Here is a 12,316-nt window from a genome sequence, read left to right as displayed (position 1 = left end):
TAGAAATTAATAACAGAAAGAAGACCAGAAAATCTTCAGGGGTCTGGGAACTAAACAATACACTTATATATAAGCTGTAGGTCAAAAAGGAAGTCTCCAAGAAAATAGAAACAAAGTGCATTGAGTTGAATAAAAATATGTTACATCCAGGTTGGCAGAATGGCTCAAGTAGTAGCACTTGAGTCCAAACACTAGTACTGCCAGAAAAGAAACAGAAGAGGAAAGAAAATATGACACATCAGTTTTGGGGATATAGCCAAAGCAGTGCTGACAGGGAAACTCATGTATATGTATATATTAAAAGATAAAATCAGTATTCTAAACTCCCATCTCCAGAACTTAGAAAAAGATGGGCAAAATAATTCTCAACCAAACAAGAGAAAGAAAATAAAGATAACAGCAAGTACCAGTGAAATTAAAAAGCAAAACTCCTTGAAAAGCAAAAACTACTACAACTCACCCAATAAGAAATTACCTCAATGGCTTCATAAATATTAAAGAATTGAATTCTTAATTTGAAAATGCTCAAAAACAAATGATCAGACTCAAATACTTTCTTGGAGAATTCTACCACGTAGTTACAGAATTAACACCAACTCCATAAAAATCCCTCGTTAAAAATAGAGGAGTCACAGGCCCAAAAGCCTGTTTTACCAAGCCTCCAAGTGACTCTGATGTTGCTCAAGTATGAAAACCACAGGAATTTGAGAAAGCAGTGTGAAGGTTCCTGGGCCTGTGGAAAAAACAGCATGGCAGTCTTGCCTTTATACCCTGCTTCTAGTCACACTCGCAAATCAGGGCTAGACAGGATTTCTCTTGAGGTACAGGTACGGGCCCTGTTCTCTTAGCTCACATGCCACAAGAGTACCACTGAATCACTATATATTTATTGATGTTGAATGTCAGTCTCTCCAACTAAATAGTAAGCTCTAGGAGGAAAAAAAAATAGAGGAGTCAGGATTTTTAATTAGTCAGGATTTCCCAGAGACACGGAACCAATAGAATGTGTGCGTACCTACGTGGGTATGCATGTGTATGTGCACATGTGTGTTTGTGTGGGGGGATTAGAAAAGAAGTATATTATAAGGGAGTGGTTAATGTGGTTATTCATTATTCAGGCAGAAATCTGCAAGGCACTGAAGACAGAGAGGGGTGGATGTTGCTGTCTTGAATCCTCAGGCAGTCTGGAAATGGAATTCCATTTTCCAAGGACCTCAGATTTTTCTCTGAACTAGCTCGTTGTGCAGAAGTCCTAGGGGCTTGGCTGTTGTGTTCTGGGTCCCGGCAGCTGTCACTCATACTGAGCTGCTCAGCGAGCTCTTTAGGAGCTTGAGACCGTCGCCACCCTCTCTATAGACTATCATCAGCTGAAAAAAAAAATGGTTGAAGCAGATCGCCCAGGAAAGCTCTTCATTGGCAGGTTTAATACAGAAACAAATGAGAAAGCCCTTGAAGCAGTATTTGGCAAATATGGATGAATAGTGGAAGTACTTCTGATGAAAGACCATGAAACCAACAAACCTAGAGGATTTGCTTTTGTCACCTTTGAAAGCCCAGCAGATGCCAAGGATGCAGCCAGAGACATGAATGGAAAGTCCTTAGATGGGAAAGCCATCAAAGTGGAACAGGCCACCAAACCCTCATTTGAAAGTGGTAGACGTGGACCACCTCCACCTCCAAGAAGCAGGGACCCTCCCAGAGGTCTTAGAGGAGGAAGAGGAGGAAGTGGAGGAACTAGGGAACCTCCTTCACGTGGAGGACACATGGATGATGGTGGCTATTCCATGAATTTTAACATGACTTCTTCCAGGGGACAGCTTCCAGTGAAAAGAGGACCACCACCACAAAGTGGGGGTCCTCCTCCTAAAAGATCCGCACCTTCAGGACCAGTTCTCAGCAGTAGTGGAATGGGAGGAAGAGCCCCTGCGTCACGTGGAAGAGATGGTTATGGAGGCCCACCTCGAAGAGAACCCCTGCCTTCTCGTAGAGATGTTTATTTTCCCCCGGAGATGATGGATATTCTACTAAAGACAGCTATTCAAGCAGAGATTACCCGAGTTCCCGTGATACAAGAGATTATGCCCCACCACCAAGAGATTATACTTACCGTGACTATGGTCACTCCAGTTCACGTGATGACTATCCAGCAAGAGACAATAGTGACAGAGATGGCTATGGACGGGGTCGTGACTATTCAGATGACAGCAGCTCACGTGACAGATATGGTGGAAGTCGAGACAGTTACTCAAGCAGCCGAAGTGATCGCTACTCAAGTGGTCGTGATTGGGTTGGCAGACAAGAACAAGGGCTTCCCCTTCTATGGAAAGGGGGTACCCTCCGCCACGTGATTCCTACAACAGTTCAAGCCGCGGAGCACCAAGAGGTGGTGGCCATGGAGGAAGCCGATCTGATAGATGGGGAGGCAGAAGTAGGTACTAGAGACAAACAAAACTTGGACCAAAATCCCCATTCAAAGAAACAAACAAAAAAATGGAAACTCTTCTGTCATAACTACCCAAGGACTACTAAAAGGAAAAATAGTGTTACCGTTTTAAAATTTCCTGTTAAGTTCCCCTTCATAATTTTTATGTTCTTGTGAGGGAAAAAAGTAAAACATTTAATTTTGTTTGATATGAGTTGCTTTCAACAAGCAGATGTTAAATGTGTAAGACTTGACTTGTACTAGTGTTGTAATCTAAAAGGCAAGATGGCAAGAGGATGTGTAAAAGAAACACATCCCTTTGAGTTTCTCTCCCAACAAACACTGTGTCCTGTTTCTTGGAGACTGGACACAATAGAAATGAAGACTCAGGTTGAGTATAGCTCATATGTTGTCCTATTTCTCAGAAAATGAAAAAGAACACAGCAAAGTCCAGTGCAAGCAGAGTGCACACATGCCCACGCTACACATTTCTGACCTTAACTCATCCTTCTATGACCCAGGTGCTTAGGCTCCTGAGTTCATGTAAGGCTCTGGGAAATGCCTCTCTGAGCTCAGGGTGGACACCTAACCTAATTAATGGCAAACGAATAATATATTGGTCACATTTGGGTTTCTTTTTGACATATGGTAAAACAAGAAACTCTGAAGCTGCAATTTGATGCATTGGTTCACAATTCTACACCCATAGTGCCATACCCAGAGCAAGATATAGAGCATTTCCCATACTCTATTACTTTCAATTTTTAAAAATTTTGAGACAGGGTCTCACTATGTCATCCAGGCTGGCCTCAAACTCATGATCATCCTGCCTCTGCCTCCCAAGTGCTGGGATTACAGGTGAGTGCCACCATGCCCAGCCTGACTTAAACCTTTTCTAAGCCAGGCATGGAGAAGCATGCCCATAACCCCAGAACTCAGGATTCAGAGGCAGGATAAATGCAAGTTTGAGGCCAGCTTGGGCTGACTAGTGAGACACTGTTTCAAAAATATTAAAAATGATAAAATTTTATCTAAAGAAAATGCTATGATCCAAATAGTTCCCCTAAAACTTGTATGTTGAAATTTAATAATCAATGTAATTGTATGAAGAGGTGGAGCCTAACAGGTGATGAGTAACTGGGCCAAGCCCTCATGAATGAAACTGGACCCTTACATAAGGACTAGAGGGAGTGGGTTCATCCCTTTCCATCCCTTCCACCATGCAAGGACATAACATCTGCCCCTTCAGTTATGTGAGGATGCATCAAGAAGGCTCTTACTAGTTGTCAAATGCCAGCACCTTGATCTTGGACTGCTCAGCATCCAGAACTATGAGGAAAAAACCTCCTACTCTTTATAAATTAACTAGTCTCAGGTATTTTGTTTTAGCAATATGAATGGACTAACACAGAAAGTTAAATGGCAGAAAAGGTATCTTACTTTCAACAGTGAATTATAGAGACTACTAGTGGAGGTATAGGAAGTGATTAAAGATGGTGGGGTCTAAGGATTGAAAGTGCAGGTCTGGGAATCAGAAAGACCTGCCACCCACTATATTTGTCATTTGGCAAGGCATACCTCCCTAGCCAAAGTTCCTTCACTTGCATTGTAAGAATCATGTCACAGTTGTCAGTAAGTCTCATGGGGATTAAATGAATTAGTGCATGTTAAAGCTCACAAAGTGGGAGCCTTAACTTATGTGGGAGAACACATAATAAGTAAAAACTAAACAAATAACAGGCTAAAAATTAATCATTATAATATTCAGCTGACATGCAGTCAGTTGAACCAAAACATCTTCCTTGTTTTTGGCTGTTATACTTTTCCTGTGATCATGCCTTCAAGGGTAGAGAGATAATATTTTCAACACCATGATATTGATTTAGTTATTGAGGGAAACTGTACTTGATTTAAACTACTATATCAGTATCAAATCTTATTTTAAAAGCAACTGGTTAAGAAGGCAAAGAGAGAATAAACTTATACTGTCTTTGGTCAAACAAGCTGCTTTAATCAGAATGACTGTTCTGCAATGATCAAGCTATTTATTTTTTAGAGCTTCCAATTTTTTGAAGCCTAAAATGTTTTAATTCTATCCATCAAGGAATTAATATGTTCTACTAAACAAATCAGAGCTGGAGAACCAAATTAACACTGTTCATGAGTGATATATCAGCACAAGAGTCTACAGAATGCTTTACGACCCTTCCACTTAACTAAATGGATAAATTCTAAGCATGAAAACACCCAGCACTGCTTGATTTCTCTCAGACACTGAAAAATGTACATTCTGATGAAGTGTAAGTTCTCAGTAGAGAAATGAAACTCCCCTCCCAGGTAAAATATTCTTCTTCCAAACCCCTCTTTAGCTGCAAAACTAAACTAAAATTCTCTTCATTGACTGGCACTTAGATCAGTTAGAAAGAGGGTTGTGAAAATGAGTTAAGAGGTGATGTAGGCCATTTTGGTGGCCGAGCGCGGAGGTGATTCCACACTGCGGAGAGCGTAGCGGTAGGGGTGGCAGTGGCAGCGTTCGGGCGCTGGGGTCTGAATCACCGAGGGGGAGGCGGTGGGTGGCGGAGGAGGCGGTGGCCTTGGCGGTGGCGGAGGAGGGGGTACGAATCAGCTGCGGGCGGTGCAGCGAATCAAGCGGGAGTTCAGGGAGGTGCTGAAGAGCGAGGAGACGAGCAAAAATCAAACTAAAGTAGATCTTGTAGATGAGAATTTTACAGAATTAAGAGGACCATATGAAGGAGGAAGATAGCAACTAGAGATAAAAATACCAGAAACACATCCATTTAACCCCCCTAAGGTCCGGTTTATCACTAAAATATGGCATCCTAATATTGGTTCTGTCACAGGAGCTGTTTGTTTGGGTATCCTGAAAGATCAATGGGTGGCAGCAATGACTCTGTGCCCTGTGTTGTTGTCATTGCAAGCACTGCTGGCAGCTGCAGAACCCGGTGATCCACGAGATGCAGCAGTGGCAAATCAGCACAAACAAAATCCTGAAATGTTCAAACAGACAGCTCGACTTTGGGCACATGTGTATTCTAGTCCAGAATAAACCAGAAAAATAGAAAACCTATATGCTACGGGCTTTCATAGGAATGCAGTAATAGTGACCTTGTCTTCAAAATCATGGGATGTAGAGACTGCAACAGAATTGCTTCCGAGTAACTGAGTGTAGAGCGCTGCCGACAGTCCAGTCTGCATCTTGAGGAGCACCACCATCTGTTATTTCTAGGATTCTGCATAAATTTCTTTTAAACTGGCATTCTTGCCTAATGATGTTATCTAGGCACCATTGGAGACTGAAGAAAAGAAATTCCTGCTCTGTAAATAAAGCTAATTAAACGTCTGTGTAAATTTTTAAAAAGGGGAAATACTTTAATGTTTTTTCTTAATAGTGTAAAAATTCTTTGAGCTAAGCTAAAACCATGGGAAAAAGCATGCTACTTTAGTGTTTAGCAGTGTAAGGAGACTAGCAAGAGTTTGCCTCAGGATTTTGTTGAATAATTAAGATAATATTTTGAGTGTGTCAGGGCCATTCAAATTGTTGGTGTTGCATCACAGCTACCTTAACTGTTTTTAACATAGATCCTCTGTGCCTGTGAATTTACTTGCATTCTTGTACTTGACTTCTTAGGAGGGTAGCTGACAAGACCACCATTTTAAGTATTAGAAAATTCGTAAATATGAAATTTATTCAGAATTGAGGATGGTGACCTATTCAGAACCTTTAGTCCCTGTCAACAGATTGGGACCCTGTATCTTTTTCCCGGTACCATACACAGCTAATGTTCTAATGGTAAATTGCTCTGTATTTGGTGGGGAAATGAGCTAGCAAATATGGACAGAAAAAAAATGGACAGTATCCCTTGCTCCATTTTTAACTCATAAGTTTGGAATGTTTTGTCATGGTTCTTCACACACTTAAAGTTTTCCTGTGTACGGAAGTAATAATGTAAAAATGGAGCCGTCAATTTGATTTATCTTGCAAACATAGTAAATACTTGATGTTGCAATATTCCCAGATTCAGTGATAGGACCCAACTAGTTTTTCAGTGAATTCAACATTGATTTTAAACCGATGAAATTTTTGAGAGCTTGGAAGGATGCAATCAATTGTCTCCAGTTATTTTAGCCTAACTTGGGGCTTTATAGAGAGATTGCTTTATGAAATACTTTGAAAGTCACTCTTGCTTGCACTTCCCTCTATTGATACAAACATGCTGTGTTAGTGTTTTACTGTACATACTTCAGATGCATATGGGAACAAAAGTGTGTTATAAATCTAGCTTTCTTTATGATGTTTCTGATAATACGAGAATTGAAACTTTACCTTGTACATAGTCGGACTTTCTATTCGTATTGTTACATTTCATTTTTAGTTCAAAAACTTGAAAATCATTAGTTTTGCAACCTCCAACACCTAATTCACCATTTTATTAAGGTTGAAGTGGATTTATGCAGGCAGTTTGATATATCGAAATAAAATTCTTACTAATTTTTCAGGACCAATGCAAAATAAAAAGAAATGTAATGGAATCAGTCTGAATTAAAGTAAGGTTGTATATTGAAAGTCATAAAACAATTGCTTTCTTCAAGTGTTATTTATCTTAAATTATAATCATTAAGTGTTTGGAAAATAATTTTTGAACCTACTAAGTCAGCATAACTTCATTTGACTTTTCAACAATCTTGATATACTACAAGCAATAAAAGAACCATTATTAAATATAAAAAGAAAGAGGTGATATAAATGCACACCAGACTTCCTTCCAGCCTCCCATTACTGAACAATCATGTCCTAGGACTGCAGGCCTCTCAGGTGTGCAACAGATTGGCTTTTCCACACACTTAGTTGAAGAGTGCACATAGCCCAATACCTCAGCCTTACCTCAACCATGACAAAGCATGTGGACTTACTTTTTCCCACATCCCTACTCCCTTTCTGGATTTGAAGGTGTTTGGGTGTTTTGGTTTGGTTTGGTGTTTGGTACTGGGGGGTGAACTCAGAGCCTCATGCTTCCTAGGCATGTGCCCTATCACTTGATCCATGCCTCCAGCCTTTGAAGGTGTTTGGGGAGATGAGCAAAGAAATTTTCTTTTTGTTCACTGAAACATTTTCATTTCCAATATCCTCTTTATCCAAACTTGAAGGACTAAAAAGTACAAGAGTGAGACAGCCTAGAAATGCCTTATATTTGATACATGGAACGAAAGCTGATTGATGCTTCCAGAAGTAATTATTGGATAGTATTGATACACAGTGGGAAGATCCTCAACAGTCCCATGAACACCAAGACTCCTCAGGTCACTTCTTTCCCTTGATATAGAGATGTCCCAAGTGGTGCATTTCTGTTCTCTGGCTCCTGGTGCATTTGTCTGTTTGGGGGACTTCAGAGAGTACCTCTGTCTTAAAGGGGAAGGAGAAAAAAAGAAAAGGAGGGATTATTATTATTATTATTATTATTATTATTATTATACCAGATCTGTAGACTTGGCCCAGAAGCTAACTATGGAGCTACTGATTTTTTCTGATATGAGAGGAGGAGCAAGAACTTGTGCTGACAAATGGAAAACTAATACAATAATTGTTCAGAAAGATGGCAAAATCATACTCAGGAAATAAAAGATGAAGGGCAGGTCAGGCCAAGGCTCAGAACCTGGAGCAAGATTCTAGAAGACTGGGCTAGAGAACAAGGCAGAGAAGAATGATGACAAGCATGAGATTTCCAGGCCAACACTGCAAAGAACTGATGGCTGAGCTTGGCTACTGAGGTCAGAAAAGCTAAGAGATTAAGTAGCATCTGAAGCATCATCTTCAAAAGGTGGTACATCCAGTACAGCATCTGAAGTCAGAGGCCCCTGCAAGCCAAGCATCCAGAAACTTCATGTGCTTAGTACTTTCTTGAGCACATAACAAGCCCAACAAGTGGGCACTCTTGTGATAATGATGATGTTGTATTTTAATATAACTCTGATATTCAAAGACTTCAAATCACCATCCTCGTTAATCCTTCCATACTGCCTGTATGTCAGATACCTAATCAACAAAAACAGGAATTCCACTCTGATGGAATCAGAATTCATTAACTTTAAAAGCATTACATTACAGTGAACCTGTGGATGTCCCACCACAAAAATTAGTCAAGATCTATAATAAACAGTATTTTCTAGCAATATTATAGAATTAACATTGTCACAAAGAAAATAAGGTAATAAAATGGTAAAAATTATCTCTTCCATTAAATAGTTATGCATAAAAATGCTACAAGGAAGAAAAACATTCTAGTACCAAGATCTACCATTAGCTTAACAGTTTTCATGGCACATTATATTTTTTATTTCATCTAAAACAACCCAATCATGAATATATCACCTATTATTTAGAAATGAGAAACATATGCTTAGGCAAATCAAGTATCTTGCTTGTGATTACTCAGTCAGAGTAGGAACTGGAACTTAAACACAAACACATTTTCCTCAGAAGCGTGCTTCCCCAGTCTCTGGCCTATGGTGACTCCAGCATGTATCAAGCCAGGTTTTCATGTCTAACATTGGTATTCCAGAAAACTATATTGATGCAAACTTTGGCTATCTCTTCCTACAAAAGAAACAAACTGAACAAAACACACAAGTCTGAAAATGGTTTCACCTAGATTTCAATGTACACTGAAATAACAAACACAAAATTTTGTGCTGTACAAGGATTCCATAAAAGAAGAGGAAAAATCCTTTATCACTCTTGCAAATAAAATAGAACTCATACACATGAACCAAAGTAATAGAAAACATGGAATTTTGCCAACTGTTGTACTCTGGTTGCTGCTCAGGTTTAAATCATGAGTAACAACAGCCAAAGATCTACGGGTCTGCCCTATGTCATATCACATAAAATCAGGTGTTGTTATATTCATATATGCAAATGAATGTCTATATAAGTCTCAGCCTATTTCTTTTGCTGTAAGTGCATAGCACAGACAGAGCAATTTCTAAGGATTAGGGGCTTATTTAGCTCATGGTTCTGTAGGCTGGTAAGCCCAAAAGTAAAGAACTCTTTGCTACATGACAACATGTCAGAAGGTATCACACAGAGAATGCAAGCATGCCAGCTCACAACTCTCTTTCTGTTCTTCTAATGCCCCTAACTACCATCATGGGGTCTCACCCTCATGACCTCATCTAATCCTAATCCCCTCCCAAAGACCTCACTTCTAAATACATTAGCATACAAATTTGAGGATCAAGTTTCCAACACATGAATTCCAGTGACACACTGAAGCCGCAGCAGTAGTGTGTATGCATTTTTAAATTTTTCTTCAGGACTGTAAATATATTTGTAAATATGCTTATAATTAAATATTTCACCATGCCACTAATAATAGAATATTGTTTGGATTTTATTTCTTAAAACTAATCTGTTTCATGTATCCTTTCCTCCTTTCTTTGCCTCTTTATCACACATTTGCTTTAGCTGTGTGGTAGTTTGAAATAATTAGAATGAAAGAATGTGAAGAAATACATAGGCATCCCCCCCACCTAGGGCTAGTCCACAAAAAGAAACAAAATTCATGTGAGGTGCACAGAAAGAACCTAAACAGCCAGCTTATCAGCCTTTTCAGACACACCTAATCTCAGAAGCAAAGCCACCATAAGAACCATTCATTCAATGACCATTTATTGAGTGGCATCGTTTGAGTGACACCAGGCTAGTTTCTGAGGACACAGTGCCTGACTATGAGAAGATCAGGGTCTGGTCAGGAGAGAGACATGCAAACCCATCAACTGCAGAACCATTTCATCAGCACGCACTAGATGTGGTGGCTATGGAAATATATTCACTGTCCAATAAAAGGACTGGCATATTAACGTTTACCACATATAAATATTTGCTGACCTAAAGTACAGATGACAAAGAGTCATACTGAGGTCTAATAAAACGTATTTTTAATTTCAGTTAATCCATAAACTATACCCAGTTGTCTCTGGTATTGAATCCTAGTAAGCCCCTACTTATCAAATTCTTATCAGTTCCAAGTTGCAGATCACTATTGTCCTGTGCCCTATAATTTTTTATCTCATTTTTTACCTTCAGTTTCCAAACCCACATGGGCATGTCACCCACCTTCCAGTTTGGGGTGAAGGTCATCACATGGTCATTCATATTGCTGTGTTCTCAGTGTAATAGAGACATATGGCCAATGTGTCCTTAATTGTGTTATTTTGTTGTACTCTGTTGCTATCACATATCCTGAATTTTCTTCAGCCAATTACTGTCAAGTGCATTTAATTTCTTCTATTTCATGTTAGCCCATTGCCAATATCCTCCTCCCCACAGAGCCCATATTCTGTGGGGAAATACTAGGTTTTCCTTGTACACTGAAAACAGAGAGTCACTCAGTGATAATTTCTTAAAAGTGAAGTCATTCTTTCCTGGAAAGCCAAAGTGGACATTGTTAAAAGCTGGTTACTTTTAGCCATGCAGTGTATGTCCACATTCTTTATTCAGAATGTCACTGTCTCCATGCTATACTTAATTATATGATAATGTGAAGAGTTCCTCCATACTCCAAAAAAAATTGAGAAAATATTCTAGATGTCAACAACTAGTGGCAGAGCCCACAGGCAACGCCATTTACTCATCCTCTAGCCAATAAAAAAACACAACTCAGGTCTTAGTAGAAGGATCTGAAAGTACACATGAAAGATCTAAAATCTCTACTGCAAAATGAAATACTTTTTTCCTTGAGTCTACTATAGTCAGCCCTCCATATTAGTGAGTTTAGCACCCATGGATTCAACCAACCATGAATCAAAAATATTAGGGGGAAAATGCGTCTGTACTGAACACATAGCATTTACATTGCTTTAGGTATTACAAGAAATCTAGAGATGACTGACAGTATATGAGAGGATGTGCATATGCAAATTTTACACTGTTTTACATAAGAAACTTGACCATCTGCAGATGTGGGTATCCATGGGGGTCCTGAAACCAATTCCCATAGATACAGAGGAATGACTATATATGTACTATAGTTTCAACAGTTTCCTGTTCCTCCTCAGAAAATGGTGTAAGAATCATTTATAATATATTTGGTTTACAATACAATTGAAATGCTTCATACAGAAACTGGAAAACACTTATTATATTTCTTTCATTGTAGTTTCCTTTTTTTAACCATAGAATCTAAGCAGGTTAATTTCTACCTCAGGACACAATTTCACTTTTCTTTTACTCCTTTAATTGTTTAAAGTGCATTATTTCCACAAGCTTCAAGTGTTTATTTCAAGTTAAAATTTGCAATTTATAACTTTTAGTTTACATTACATCTGCTTTTTTTAGTGCAAGTCCTAAATGTTCTAAGAAGTGAAACATTCTTTTAATTCAACATTAACAGCTTAGTCCAGATCATGATTTTTATAATTTTAGCTCTTTAGGGAAAATGTTAACAACTAAAAAAACCAATACATTTTATCATGAAATTTTCAGTGTATGGATACCAAATTTCTCCACAGAGATTTTTTTCAAAGGTATATAGGCACCAAGTTTCTCCACAGAAATTTTAAAGAGGATATCAGAAGTGGACTTAAAATGCTGGGTGGCAGCTGGTCTAGCATGACAGTCTTGAATAAATGTGTCAACAAAGCCCTTATGGTTTATTGGGTAATTATAGGGAGTGGCATTTGTTCCAGCCAATCAGATTTCTGGGCAGATACTTTCAAACCCACTTACTCTTAAAGCAGAACATTAAAAATGCACTTTGGGAGAGAAGCTTTGCTCTTACGTGACATAAATAGTCTATTTGCAAAGTTAGTCATTTGGTCAAAATGCAGCACATCAGTGCTGGTACAGTGAACAACCACCTCTACATTACACAAACA

At 38.9% G+C, this 12,316-nt stretch overlaps 2 pseudogenes; both read left to right on the top strand.

The window, feature by feature from the left end:
- The first annotated feature begins 1,315 nt into the window (after positions 1–1,315).
- On the top strand, positions 1,316–2,596 carry LOC109680451 (RNA-binding motif protein, X chromosome-like; annotated as a pseudogene).
- A 2,596-nt stretch (positions 2,597–5,192) lies between these two features.
- On the top strand, positions 5,193–6,643 carry LOC141415686 (ubiquitin-conjugating enzyme E2 K pseudogene; annotated as a pseudogene).
- Positions 6,644–12,316: the final 5,673 nt, after the last annotated feature.

The sequence above is a fragment of the Castor canadensis genome, chromosome 13 (genome assembly GCF_047511655.1).
Source record: "Castor canadensis chromosome 13, mCasCan1.hap1v2, whole genome shotgun sequence".
NCBI classification, from domain to species: Eukaryota; Metazoa; Chordata; class Mammalia; order Rodentia; family Castoridae; genus Castor; species Castor canadensis.
This window is presented reverse-complemented; position numbering and strand designations above follow the sequence as displayed.